This window comes from Myiozetetes cayanensis, unplaced genomic scaffold (genome assembly GCF_022539395.1).
Source record: "Myiozetetes cayanensis isolate MyiCay16 unplaced genomic scaffold, myiCay2020 scf1, whole genome shotgun sequence".
NCBI lineage: Eukaryota > Metazoa > Chordata > Aves > Passeriformes > Tyrannidae > Myiozetetes > Myiozetetes cayanensis.
In genome coordinates this window covers 119,290,100-119,304,113 of record NW_026086604.1, presented here as the reverse complement: position 1 = coordinate 119,304,113, position 14,014 = coordinate 119,290,100, and the positions used below count along the sequence as shown (strand labels likewise).

Below are 14,014 nucleotides of genomic sequence, written 5' to 3'. Positions count from 1 at the left end.
AATTTTTAGCCACTCAGAGTATCAATCCTACCAACTATAGCTGTGGTGAGAAAGACATCGTGTCCTGACAGGAAACGTGTGCAATATAAAGACATTATCAGAGGCAAATGTCTGCAGCTTGTGAGACAGTTACTGTTTTGACTACAGAGGAAGAGAAAAACTTGAGCGTTTAAGTGAAGTGGGAGAAAGCATTTGAGAATTCCTCCTCTGTACAAGCACAGACATGTTTCGGTTTTTGCTTGGCCTCTCTTGAATGTCCAACTGCCAAGCTATCACACTTGTCTGTTGTGACATCCTCGGCTGTCACTCAATGCAACCGAAAGTGCGTGGTGGCTTCCCCAGAATGACGTGTCTTCCTCCCGCATATGCGTAACTGCACTGGGTCTTTGAGTCACTGGGAGATGCCTGCCCATCCACTGTCGTCTGCCCCTGGGCCATGAACACAGGGCATTTCCAAACAACTCAAAAGTTTTGTTTTTCCTGTGGAGGTTCTTGTTTCATTTCTTGTAACTGTGCCCCTGCCCATGGCTGTGCTGGGAGAGCAGGGCAGCTGCCACCTCAGCAAGGAACCCCCCCTCACACACACGTTATGCATGCAGAGCTCACAAGGCAGGCTGAGAGCAGTGACACTGGGGTGTGTGCTGCAGGTGGTCTGCATCATGCTGGGCCACCCATGCGGGGAGGACGATCCCCCTGAGAGGCATCAGAGGGGTACCAGGAGGCAGAAAGCCATGCTCTGGCTCTCAGCGAAATGCTGAAACAGTGCAAAATTAGAGAGAAGCTGCATGTTCTGCGTGTATAGCTCTTCTGCGCCTCACAGATGCCAAGACTTCCTTGCCCATACACGGAGAATTGCATGAAGGTTTATACTTATATTTTGGATACAGAGCTTAGGGCAAGCTGAGCCTTAATACCTCTTTACCATTAGAAACAACAGGCACATCTCAATCCAAAAATTACCAAAAGCATGTGAAATTTTTCCTTTTGGATACAAACAAATGCAGTGGATAAGGTATAATTTCACATGAAAATATCTTTTAAATTACTCAGGTTTCCCCTTGTATGTTTATTTTTTGCCTGCTATTTTTTACTTCAATGTAAAAAAAAAAAAGACATTAAAAATATTTTTTCTTGAGCATCCAATTTTAATATTTCTATTTAGCTAAGAAAGGTATCAGCCCAGTCCTTGCACATGTATTTCTGTACGATTCCTAAAGGACTAAAAGCCAAATTTCCTGAATTTATTTCAGTGGAATGACATTGGTAGAAAACTGAGTTACAAACAAGAAACGGATATTTCCTGCTGGGATGAATGTGCTTGAAGAAACAATTGTCTCCTTCTTCTAGAGATGATCCTACAAAACTAGCATAGGCTACCTGGAGAAAAAGAGGAGTCAGGGAGAGAGACCTGAGTTAAAATACTGTAGCTGACTCTGCCCAGGGTAATGCTCTGTCTTTTGCAAGAACTATAATTCCATGATGCAAAAAGTCATGCAAAAATTCCCTGATGCAAAAGTAAAAGTCAGGTCAGTTTTGTTTCACCAATTCATTTCACTTTCTAAATTATTCAGGAGAGGCTGTGCCATTGGACCTGCCAAAGAAATTCGATTTTGCAGTCTATTTAGGAAATCTGGGCTTCCCCTGACCACGTCTTTCTCCTTCTTCCCTTCAATTCTCTTTTGATTCTTTACTTCCCCCCAATCCTTTTCTATATTCTAATTCTGCCTCTCATCACCTTCTTTGTTTCATTACTCAGCCATTCTCAGCTCTCCTGCAAAATAACCTGAGTCTTGTGAAAACTATATTGAGGACAAGAGTGATAAAGACAAGCAATAAATAAGTTGTCAAAGTCTTCTGTATCAAAAAGTGCTCATTGCTGCTGCTGAGCTGTGAGACCCAAAAGAGATGGTAAGACATGTTCTGACTTGTCGCTGCCTGTCTGCCCTGCAAGGTTTTACAGCCTGGAAAGAACACCCTAATCCTCAGGTCTCTTTCCTGCGTAGCACCTACAGGTACAAAACAATCCTGTTGTAAAAGTCTGCCTTAATAGCATTTTGGGTTTTGAGGGCTTTTCCTTTCTTTCCTTTTGCTTCTCACTCTTCTGCTGTGAAAGGTGTCTGGGAACTTATTTGTTCTAATAGTGCATGGGATCATTCAGGTGGCAGGCACCCCTGGAGGTCATCTAGGCCACTCCCTTACTTAAATTCAAAGGGGGATCAAGTTGCGCATAGTCTCATCTGGTCAAGTTTTGCACAGCTCCAAGGATGGAGATTTGGCAGCCTCTGGGCACCACTGCAAAACATTTTTCTGGTTAGAAAATTTGTTCCATGGTTAGAAAGCACCTTCTCATTTGAAGAACACATTTCTATTCACAAGTAGGTTAGTCCTATCTGCTCACTGGCATCTTCTCTGGTATTTATACTGTCAATAAGAAGCATTCTTGGTCCCCTCTAAGGCTTTGTTTTGCTGGACTAAATACAGCACTCACTTTCAGCTTTCTTTCCAGCACAAAGCCCTCCATCCCTCTGACCACTCTGTGCACCCTTCAGTCTCAGTTCATGTTTGTTTAATGGAACGGTAAAAAGCATATGCAAAATTTAAATGAAATCCCAATAATCTCTTTGAATCAGGGCAGTAAGCTTCACTCTTTTCTGCTGGCTATTCCTCACCTGACCACTTTAAGATCACATTAGCAGCACACCCACCATATACAACAGTGTCCTTCCCTTCCACAGCTATCTCTATGCAACATACTTGCTGACATCACAGCACCCAGCTCATGAATTCCTTCCTCAACATGTACTTATTAGCACTCAGCAGTACTCTCTCCCTTTTAAGCAGCTCTAGGCATACCTAATCCCGGTTTCTCACAGCTCCCTTATCACTGCATCCTACAAGACTCCATGAAAAGGCTTAATTGAGATTCCCAGGAAGGAAATGCATATTTCCTTTATGCAGGAAATGGTTTCTCAAAGAGTCTATTGGTGTGACATAATCCAACTCTGTAAAGTTATGCTTCATTTTATCCTGTTCCCCTCCCAACTCCTATTTGCCTTCCATTCAAATTTTTTCTGAGCTTTGTATACTATGGCAGTCAACCACTGAAGACTCCCCCCACCATCTTTTTAACTAAGGGGTCTGTGTTTGATTTTTCTTCCTACCAGAGCTGTGCTGTCACGTGACAGTCCCTCCAAAATTCAGAGACACACTTTGTCTCACAATAATCCAGGAGTTTTCTGTAAAAAAAAAGGAGATATTTACTGTACTTGGAACACCATAAGGGCCAGAAAAATTATTAAATGCTTGAGATCCAAAATTACTTATAATTATCCCAAAAGCATGCAACAAGACACAAATAGAGCAATAGTTGGCAGTCTTTTCATAGCTGCGGAGGCAGAAATTTCTTCAACTATATCTCTGTTGTCAGAGCTAATGTGTTATGTTGTGGGGATCCAAAATGCTGCCATAGCTCTGCAGTTTTGTTTCTGGAGTTACTGGTTGGAAAAACAGTGATGAGGAGAGCTGAAATCATGAATGAGGAGTTAGCTACCAATAGAAGAGATTTCAATTTCCTTCTAATCCCTTTCTGTGCTGAGACATGTCTGGTTATCCCAGTTGTATTATCCTTTTCAACCACAATTCCCAGCAAGACAGTTATCAGCACTGCTTTGACAGTATCTGTAGCTAAAATAGTTTTGCAATATGGGGAATATCTACAAGATGCACTTTGTTGACCTCCTTTCAATTTTCTTGAACATTTCTTGAAGAGGCAAAAATCCCTTGGTACAAGAGGTGTCTTACAAGAAAATATTTTATCCTGAAGTCTCTACGAAATCTAAACAGTTTCACTTTCTAAGTTCAAATACAGTTGTAAACGAAATGCCTGATCCTCTGCAAAAAACATACTATGAAAGTCCTACATGTTGAGTGGAAATTCTGCAATTTCATCCTAGAAATTTAAACCAGACCCAACTCTTTCATTTGCTCAGTCTCTTACAAAAGCTTTATTAAAAAACTCAAACATATCACACAAGAAAAGACTTCCAACAACAATAACCTCAAACTTGTGTTGTAGCTCAATGGTAACAACACTAAGCTTAAAAACTACATTTTGTTGGCACTGATATTTAGGCAAAAAATGTTTAGGGAAAAACCGGTATCTGCATCACATGAATTGTCAAAAATTAAATTTATCAGTACTATGCACTAACTGTAATGAATCAAATGCAGAAGACTGGAAAGTTAGAAGTCAGCAGAGAGAAATGGCACAAACCATGTGTATGTGATTTATTATTTGTCATGGAAATAAACCGCATTATTTATGTAAAACTGACTATTTAGTATGCCTAAACATGGTGCTTTGTACCAGTATATTGCATGGGGTTTTTCTCCTGGTGTTCTCTTGCTCAGTCTGTGAAGCTCTTTCATTTATTTTCAGGAAATGTTTAACATATTCCTGCCAGGTTGCATAAAATTCTGCCCGAGAGGAAGGTAACTACATCTGCCAGCTTCACGTGCACCGAGAAATGTGTGCTGAAGCTAAAGGCTTCAGACAGCAAATCTGTAAAAAGCTTTGCCTCAGCAGAGCCCTGGTCCAGCTGACATCCTCATGTGTCCCAGTGCTGTGTGAGCCCAGCATCACCATCGGTGCCAACAGGATTACTCAGAAACACGAGGCTGAGTACCTGTTTGGTGTTCATCCACATCTAACAAAACACTGTGAAAGGAGCTGGGGAAATCAATATTGTAACAGAGACACTTATACAATTAGGAACAACTCCAGGCCATGTGAAGTGCCTGAGGCCATCATCTGGCTCCTTTCAGAGCCAAGGGTAAAACTTACATTAGAGACTACCCCTCTGCCAGGGCTTCTCCACTACAGAGTAGAGTGTGATCATAGTTGCTGTCTGTCCCACAGCAGGGAGAGGAGCTTTTAAAAAAATTTCCTCAAAGCTGAGCTCTGAGGTTCAGAAAAGAGTGAACAAACTGCCCATAAAAAATGGTACATTATATAGTAGGACAGATGGTAGAAGCCATTACCCATTTTTTTGGTCTTTCTTTTTACATACAAGACACTGCCTGTTTCATAATGAATTCAATAGAAATGTTGTCATTGAGTTCACCCTCTTACAAGTAAATTTAGCAGGCTTTTGAGAAAGTTTTAAAACAGCTTTCATCTGTGTGACATTAATCTTAACCTTCTGAGAAGTAAATATTTTCATAACCCCCCATGACTAGTTCTCTGCAATGATTTACAAATATTTTCTCAATAGGGACACAATAAGGAAGATACCAAACACCAAACAAAAAGTAATGGAATTCTAGAGAAGTTAAAGGAGCCCTCCAGGCATTTTTTTTGTCATCATCAGAAGCCAGGAAAGTCAGTTTTGTTTTACTGACTGTTTGCAGGCTTTTTATTCTGCAGAGGTTCTCAGTAGACCCAAGAGCATTGGGAGTTCTGGTTAAACCAAATGTTCAGACATCAACACTCCTTTTAAAAGCTCTGCTTTCGGGAGGTTAGGAGTCATGAACTTTGCAGTCTAAAGAGTCTTGCAACCTCATCACATTGCTTAGCAGAAAAAATTGTCAGCTGTGGACTTACCTATTCAGATGGCAAAGCATGCAGTGACAATAGTCTGTGATTGCAAAACTCTTCAGCATGACTCTCTTTGCTCTTCGCTCTTTCATTAGACAAGAGAAGTCCTGTCAAAATCAGTGGAGTTACAACAGTTTAAAACATGTGCAATGGCTTTCCATGGTCAAGGGGGTAAAGCTGACCAAAAAGACCACTCAGGGAATAATAATAATAATAATAAATGTCCAAAACACTGTCTGGAATTGAAAGCAGGTGGGGAGACAAAAGTCCTCATGAATTCAAATTGACTTCAGCTACTAGTTTTGTCTGCTAATAAAAAGTGATGACCACATCAATGTATTAAAACTTTCTCTTTTTTTTAATCTTTTTTTCAAGAGTATGCACTTCTTTGGAGGTGTGAGATGTGCATGTTGAGATGAGGTATAATATTTTTCATGCTCAACACTAAACCACAGTGATTTTTATTATTTGTTACTGATACTGTCCCAGGACTCAGGCATTGCACCTTGATCCTTCATACTGACACAAGTGTTTGGGCAGACAAACCATCACTCAGATCGCAGAAGAGATACTAATGAAAACTATTAAATTCTTTTGGTAGAATTTTCCAACTAAATGCCCTCCCCAGTCTGATATTATGGTTCCAGCACCAGCACTGACACACGTTTTGACACACATGTGACAAAAAGTGACTTGTGGCACAAGTCAGATTACAGACTGGCAGCGACACTCTTTTTGGTAGCATCTTTCCCAAATTTGTAGTCATTTGGTAGTATGTTCCCACTTCCCAGGAGTTAGCAGAGCTAACTCCTTTAGAGTTTTAAAGTGGATTTGAATAATAAATAAGTCTGGGGGCAGCACACCAATGTTTCCATATCAACTTGTAACAATTGCAGAACCACATGCTAAATGTTACGCAGAAAGCAGCAAATTTTACTAAATAGCCATTTGGCACCTAGGTTAAATGGGAGATTTAGCATGCAGTTGGCAACACTATAGCAGTCTCCATGGAATGTCTTCTATATGACTTTGAAAAAAATAGTAGAAAATCCAATTTTAGAAAGTGCTAATTTTACAAAATGTATAAAATATGCAAGTTCTCACCAGAAATTTTGCACAGACTATTGCAAACACAAAATGAAAATACTGCGAAATGAAACACAAAAGTTTTGTTTATCCTTTCTTAAAAATGCCTGTAATTCTGACCAAGGCCTTTGCTCTCTGTTCATGTTTACCAATATTTACTGTATTCACAGGGAATAAAGAGAATACTCTTTGCTGCCTTCATATAGAGATGTTTTGAAAGTCTAAGCACTTTCAAAGTGTTGACAAGTCCAGACAAGAAGTATCAGAAAAAAGTACACCATAAAAATTCCAAGATCTGAGCACTTGTAAGTAACAATGATGATCAAAGTAAGAGCAGAAGGGAGTGACAGTCGATGATGCTGAGCTGAAGTACAAAAGGACATACCCAACAAGTTCCTTCTCCACACCAAAACTGCCATTGTCCCACCAAAACTGCCATTGTCCCATGTAGCTTCAGGCACAGGGAAGGGCTGGAGGTTGGTTTCGTATCAAAGCAGTTGAACTTGACTGCTTCTGGTTTTTATTTTTAACTTTTGGTCTCGCATGTATTTTTAACATCAGCAGGGGAAACAGAGTACATTCTGCATTTTGAGTGAGCAATACTAGGGGACTTTACAAAGAGAAGCACCTGACCAGAGCAGCAGAGCTGTGGTGTTCCCCTGCCAGGCATGGGCAGAGCCCCTGCCAAGGAAGGGGTGTGCGAGAGCTGGTGTGTTGCATGATTTGCTTTTGCACTAGCCCATAAGAAACTCCAGGGAGAGGAGCTTTTCCCTCTCAGGAAGCAGGCATCTCTGCCAGGCAGCCAGGATCCTTTGCCAGGGAGGGTCTGACACCCAGTCCTCCCGGGTTTCACCATACAGACCAGCTCTTCGTTCCAAAAGGCAGTCCATGGAGAAAGTGAGGCCTTTACCCATGCTCAGGCTTACTCAACAGCTCTGAGGTCAGAGTGCTCCCTGAGAATCACTTTCTATTCCTGCCTAAGGTCTAAATTTCTTGTACTACATATTTGAGCAAACTTCCCCTGGAATCCCAGTCAACCCACCATGGTGGCACACAGGCTCCTGATCTCCTCTTTGTGACAAAAAAGCTTCAATTTAAGAAAAGGGATAGAAAAATATCTTAGCCAAGATTCTTAGGAGTTGGGGGACTTTCCTGTAAAGTAGTAAATCTGGGTTAATAATCCCTTTAAATAGGGAAGGGATATGATTCAACATTTCCCACATCCTGGTTGAGCAATCTAAACAAAAAGCATCAGACCACCTAATTTGCCATCTGAAGGAAAAACCTAGTTGGACCTAGATCGCTCAAATCCTCTGGTGATGGGATCAAAGCTTTTACAGCCAACCTGGCCCCAGGAAACTTTTGCTTCAATAACATCAGTGTGGAAGAGTGAACATTAAAGATCCAGCACAACCTACTAATGCTATTATAGTGTGCTGTTATGTGATTAGAAAGTGCTCCTGCTATAGTAAGTAGGTTCCTGTTCAAAAATTCAGTTTAGAACAGTAAAGGAGTTTGCTAGAACTCACCCAGAAAGGAAGAAAGACCCCAAACCCCCAATGCATAAGGCACTGAGCAGTGATATTCAGGTTTCTCAACAAGATTGCAAAGCCAAATATATGATCAAAGTGGTAAAAACCACAGCAGCTCCACTGCACCCTTGAGCTAGAAAACTTTAATAAAACCACACAGCACTTACTGCACAAGCATAGTGCATTTTGGTTTTCTAGTTACCCATCTGCTTAGACAAAAATTCCAAAACATATGAAGTACTATTGAAAAGTTACCTCCCAAAAGGAATGCACTGGAGCCTTGCATATGATTCTGACAAGGGAGTTACTTCTATCGGTGGCCCTGTTAAGCAGTACAACCATGTTACAGATTATGTAAAAGATAGTCCTCCAGCTGGGCAGTCTACATATCTCATTGTACTCAGACAGGATATAAATTACAAATACCCACACTCAGCATTATTTCCCTATTCTAAGCTCTGAGGTAGAAATAAAACTCCCTGAAGCATGAGAAATACTCTCTCTTGCATCATTATGCATACACTGGCAAAAATAACTGCTGATACCACCCAACTTCTGTTCTCAGTGAAGAGAGAAACTGGTGCTATCGAGGAAAAAACACAAAAATTTCATGAAGTGACTTGGGTTATGTGCAGGTAATTTACAATGTCACAGAAAGGCAATGACCAGAAAAAGAAATGAGGATGCACGGCTACACGTCAAACCAAGCAATCAAGTCTGGTAATGAGATTACGAGCACAAAAACATGGGTCATGAACAAGGGTAAACACATTTAGATCTACAGATATCTCATTTAGCAACACATGAACTTTTATATAAAAGTTGAATAGATCCTCTGTTTACTGAGCTGAACTAGACTTGGTATGCTTTCATGAGTGTGATTACAGATAAACATTGACACTCCTTCAGTTTCCTTTTGCATTGAGCAAGCTCCTTGGAGGGAGAACCCGCCTTTTGAATGCTTTGTAAAACACGATCTACATCTAATGTACTATGTTAAAAATGGCAAACAATAACGATAAATACTTACCCCATGCAGTACCTCCCATACACTCAGACTCCTCGCTGTGTTCTCTTTTCAGCTTCTTCATTTTCCCCCGTGACTTCCCCTCACTTTTCTGCTTCGTCATACAATTTCTTTGAATTTTCATCTTTTATGCTTAGAAAGAGAGCTCAAAGGGAACAAAGAGGTTCCTTGAACACAAGTGGAATTTACAATCAATTTATTTTTAAAGGGGGAAAGAGATTTTCTTTAGAAGTACAGCCCTACGAAATTCAAAACACAATACCCATCAAATGGGATCCTTGTCAAAACAGCATGTTGCCATAGTGGGTAATGCTCACAAATAAGCCAGATATAGCATGCAGGTTCTGTGAGAGTGTGCTTGTGAAAGACCAAAGGCCACTGGGGTATTTCTAACTCATCCAGTTCTCTGACCTGGTGCCTGATGTAGCCCCGTGAAAAAGTACCCACTACAGCACACACACTGCACTGTGATAGAGACAAAGCAACAGCTACTTTCATTCCGTAAGAAAAGTTTGTGGAATTGCCTCCTGACACCATTTATTGGTGCAGCCACAACAAGAAAGTGTTCCTAGTGCAAATCTAGTTTCACTGGCAAGTGTCACAATGTTCCGATTCCAGCATTAAAATGTCTGAAATCATTATGACTTGAAGAGGTGTCTACTTAAAGTGGCTTGCAGCATTCAGATATTCCCCAAGAACAGTTATCTTTATGACCTCTTTCTCCGAGGACTGCCCACCTGTCTGCCTGGAAGTTGACTAGAGAAGACCAGGGCATGATTTCTCTTCTTGAGATTAAGCAGATTAAGCTGAAAACCAGGATGTAATTTAAGGGTAAGCAAACATTTTTGCTTTAGACCTCTGATTTAGCTCAAGGCAAGGAAACCCATGGTATTTGCATATGATGCACTTGAGGAAGAAAAATTGTCTTATTACACATCCTAGTCTTGTTTAAAAATGATGCATGTTTTTCTTAAGGAAAGAAAAATTAGCGATCCCCAGAGTTTTTCACCAAAAAGTCCCCAAAGAGCTCTGCAGTTCCCTGGCAAACAACCAACAGAGAACCAAAGAACTTGCAAAGCCACAAAAGCAACAGGCTGTTAGTCAAGTGCTTCAGCGGTCTTTGGTGACACGCAGCTTGTCAAAGCAATGTTTGCTTATGAGAAACATGAACACAGGGTATTACTGACCTGTTCAACCTGTTCACTTCAAATACAGCACAGGGCAGCTTGGTTTAACACCACAAAGAACTCTGACATTCTTTACAAGATCTGTAGGAACTCAAGTTCCCTCATTTTAAGCTTTGAGGAATCCAACCAAAAATATGTCAGGGGAACTGGACATCAGCTTTCCAACCTCATTCAAGAAATTTGGAAATTATTTACTCAGCCATTGCCATGATCCCTCTTGAACAGTCTTTTGACAATTGGCATTTTTTCCCACACAAAATCTAACGCTTCTATAAAAGAACACCATATTTCCATTTGTATTTCTCCTATTACCCACAATACTATTTTAAGTCATTATTCCCCAATATGCATCAGTGGTTTGTCTTACTACTGTAGCATAGTGGAGATTATTAGAATGAGAAAGACAGTCAAACCAAACACACAAATCAAAGTGGAACATACTATAACCCTAGTAAAATAAAATACCTTATTTTTCTATCTAGGAATGCCATTTATGTAGCCATTTAGTTGACTCACAGCATTCAGCAAGCAGTGTCTCCTGCTGCTGTGTTTTACCTCGGCCCATGGTAGGGCTCCTTGCAGACATGTGCCTGACAGCCAACAGAAGAGGGGAGACAAGCTTTGACCATGACAGCTTTGCAGTTTGTTGAATTCTTTAGTGGCAGCACCATTTCCATGCTGTTGTCAATCACCTCTCCTGAAAACAGCCTCCTCTGTACAAATCTCCCAAGTTATCAGGAGTAAAAGCGGCATGGGTTTGCTCCTGGGCAGAGTAAGAATTCTAGAAGAAACAGAACCCATTCCAGAACAGGTCAATGAGTAGCACACTGATCCTAGAAAACAAGAGATTGACACATGGGATGATTCTGGATTGGCTTCCTGGCTATAAACTCACACTTGACTGCGATCAGGAACAATTTTCATGTGTGGACAGTCTGAGAGATTCTTTACAACATTCAGAACTGGATCCTTTGCTCCTACAGAAATGTACAGTAGTAATTTTCATACATTTCTCAGACAGAAGAAAAAGTTGGATAAACACTGAGAATTTCTGAAATCACACCTTAGGGAGGTTTTACATGTCAGAATGCAGCCATCTGGTTGATACTATAAATGCCAAGGAAAAAAATAACCTGCACAGTGAAATGAAGTGCAATAGAAATAAAAGGATGCAAGAACAGTAATCGGCAGCATTACAGAGGTGCTATGCAGGAAAGAAACTCCTCGGTATCTAGAAACTATGCCTTTGAGTCTCAGCAATACTACTCATGCATTTCAAGTACCAGGCAGATCTCCTGACCTGTATCTAACTCATGAGCAAGTGCTGTTTGTTCAGGGCTTAATACATTTTGAACAACGTGACTACTGATAAATCAGTGCAACTCACTGTAGTACAGTGTGGATTAATTGACCTCCTTTAAGCCCTCCACAAACTTTAACCATTATTATAGATAGATCAGCACAAAGTATTTCTATTATGTACAGGACCAATTAAATAAGTGATTTTCCATAAGAAACTGTCCCCAGCAATAGAAGAAGTATTTTAATGCTGTTGTGTAAATTCCAGTTCCTTCTTCCCTTGAATGCTACGCTTTGTCCTAGATTATCAAATGGAGTTTCTAAGGCATTAATGAGCAACTTCCACTGGAGCATGTAAGTATACTTTGTACTTCTGAAAAGTCACATGGACATTCATATAAAAAAGTAAACAAAACCCCAAAATGAGAAAATAATAACTGAAGGCTTAGAGCCTTTTATATGAGGAACAACAGATGAAATTTGTTTTTATTTCACTCTTAAAATGACAAGACTCAATTACAGAATGCCTGCTGAAAAAAATTTATTAAGGAAACACAGCCTTCTACCAAGTTTTGGTCATTTTAAGAGTAGCATTTTCACTTCAGTTAGGTAAAGGAAAAGTTTGACTGTCTGCAGAGAACAGCCTATGAGTCGCCTGGCAGTGGAAGGAAATTCCTCTCTGAGGCATGTACATCCATATGGCTATTGCAAATGGAAAAAGAGGTAGGCAGGAGTTCCTTCCCTGCTGTACCTGACTCTGATGGTCATTAGAACACAAATACCAGGCACTGAGCTCATCTGCTCTGGCTGTTTTAATCCTTTTGTACAGTTGCAATAGGATCTTTTGATTGATACTAGTCAAATATACTGTTAGTGGTATGCTTTCTTCCATGCCTAACTCCACAGACCCGGTAAGGGAGAGCTAACATTACAGTAGATACTGTTCTGGGAATATCCCCTCTGCTGTGCTCAGGGACCTGGGCAGAGATGGACTGCTGCTGTTGAAAGCTGCTCTCTCACACTTGTGTTCCAGCTCTACTATCTCTCCACTGGGCAAAATTACTGCAGTTCCCTTTCTGTTACTGTCAGAACGAGACTTGAAATAAAAAACAGTAGTAGCCTGCTTCTTTCCTGAGGTTCTCTATCCAAGCTATTTTTAGAAATGAATTAGAAGTATCTCGGTTTTTTTTAAAGGGAGAATCCAAATGAAGACACGCAAGTTCAGTCACTGTATTGTCTATCACCTCTCTTACGCCCCATGTTCTGTTCTCCTCACTCTGCACCCTGGGAAGTCAGCACTTCCCAAAGCAGAATCAGGTCTCACTCTGGTCTTCATTGTGTGAGAAAACAGAACTGATTTCATATTAACACACACACACAAAAAAAAAAAAAAAGGAAAGAAAAAGGTCAATTTGGCCAAAATCAGTTCAAGACATTCCAAAAGTTCAATGTCAGCATGCCTTGCCCAGTTTGACTCAGTCTGCATTCTACAAGATTGATCTAAACAGGCACACTTGCCCTGGGTGAAGAGTCCCTGTGAAAGGTTAAAATTCCTGCAACACTGACCAGGTAGGCAGAAAAAGATAAGGCAGCAGATAACAGGGAACTTCATGGCATTTCCTGCAGCCACCCTCCTGCTGGAACTGTAGGAGCTGGTTTTGGTCCACTTAAAGTGTATGAATGTGATGTATTTAATCTACCCATATGTAGTTCACAGGGGAAGAGGCAACTTACAACTTGTACATACCCTGCACCTAAAGAGGGGCGTTTAGTTTCACATATATATATATATTATAAAAATAGCTGAAATACAAAGATAAATATACATCGTACAAATTCATAAAACCCTAAACCATACAGTTTAAATATGTTTATTTAAATATATAAATATATTTATTAAAACGTTAAAATTTAAATTTTAAAATGTTGAAATACCAGAAAGTATATAGCATGTGTAGTGCATGCATGTAAACAGGTAGGGGAGTACGTATGATTTCCAAGTACGTATGATTTCCAAGTACGTATGATTTCCAAGCCTTTCTGCGCGGCTGGAGCTGGCAGGCTCAGAGGCAGCTGGAGCGGAGGGAGCTCCAGCTCTGGCCCCGGCCGAGACCCCGCGGGGTCAGGTGAGCCGGCGGTGTGTGCGGGGGGCAGCCCGGCCCTCAAGGAATTACGGAGCAGGATTACTTCATGTTCCCACCGGCCCCGTTTCACAATCCCGCTCTCCAACAGTGTCAAGCCGGCACGCTCCTTCAAGCACACACACCCCCCCCCTCCTCCCTCTCCG

The 14,014-nt window shown here is 40.8% G+C and overlaps 1 long non-coding RNA gene across 1 annotated transcript; it reads right to left on the bottom strand.

Annotated features, from left to right (window-relative positions):
* Positions 1 to 940: 940 nt before the first annotated feature.
* Positions 941 to 14,008, bottom strand: LOC126647455 (uncharacterized). Its single transcript, XR_007630607.1, has 4 exons — positions 9,245 to 14,008; positions 8,470 to 8,536; positions 5,603 to 5,703; positions 941 to 3,236 (listed from the first exon to the last, which is right to left on the bottom strand). It is a non-coding gene; the product is annotated as an uncharacterized LOC126647455 (long non-coding RNA).
* Between the last annotated feature and the right edge of the window lie 6 nt (positions 14,009 to 14,014).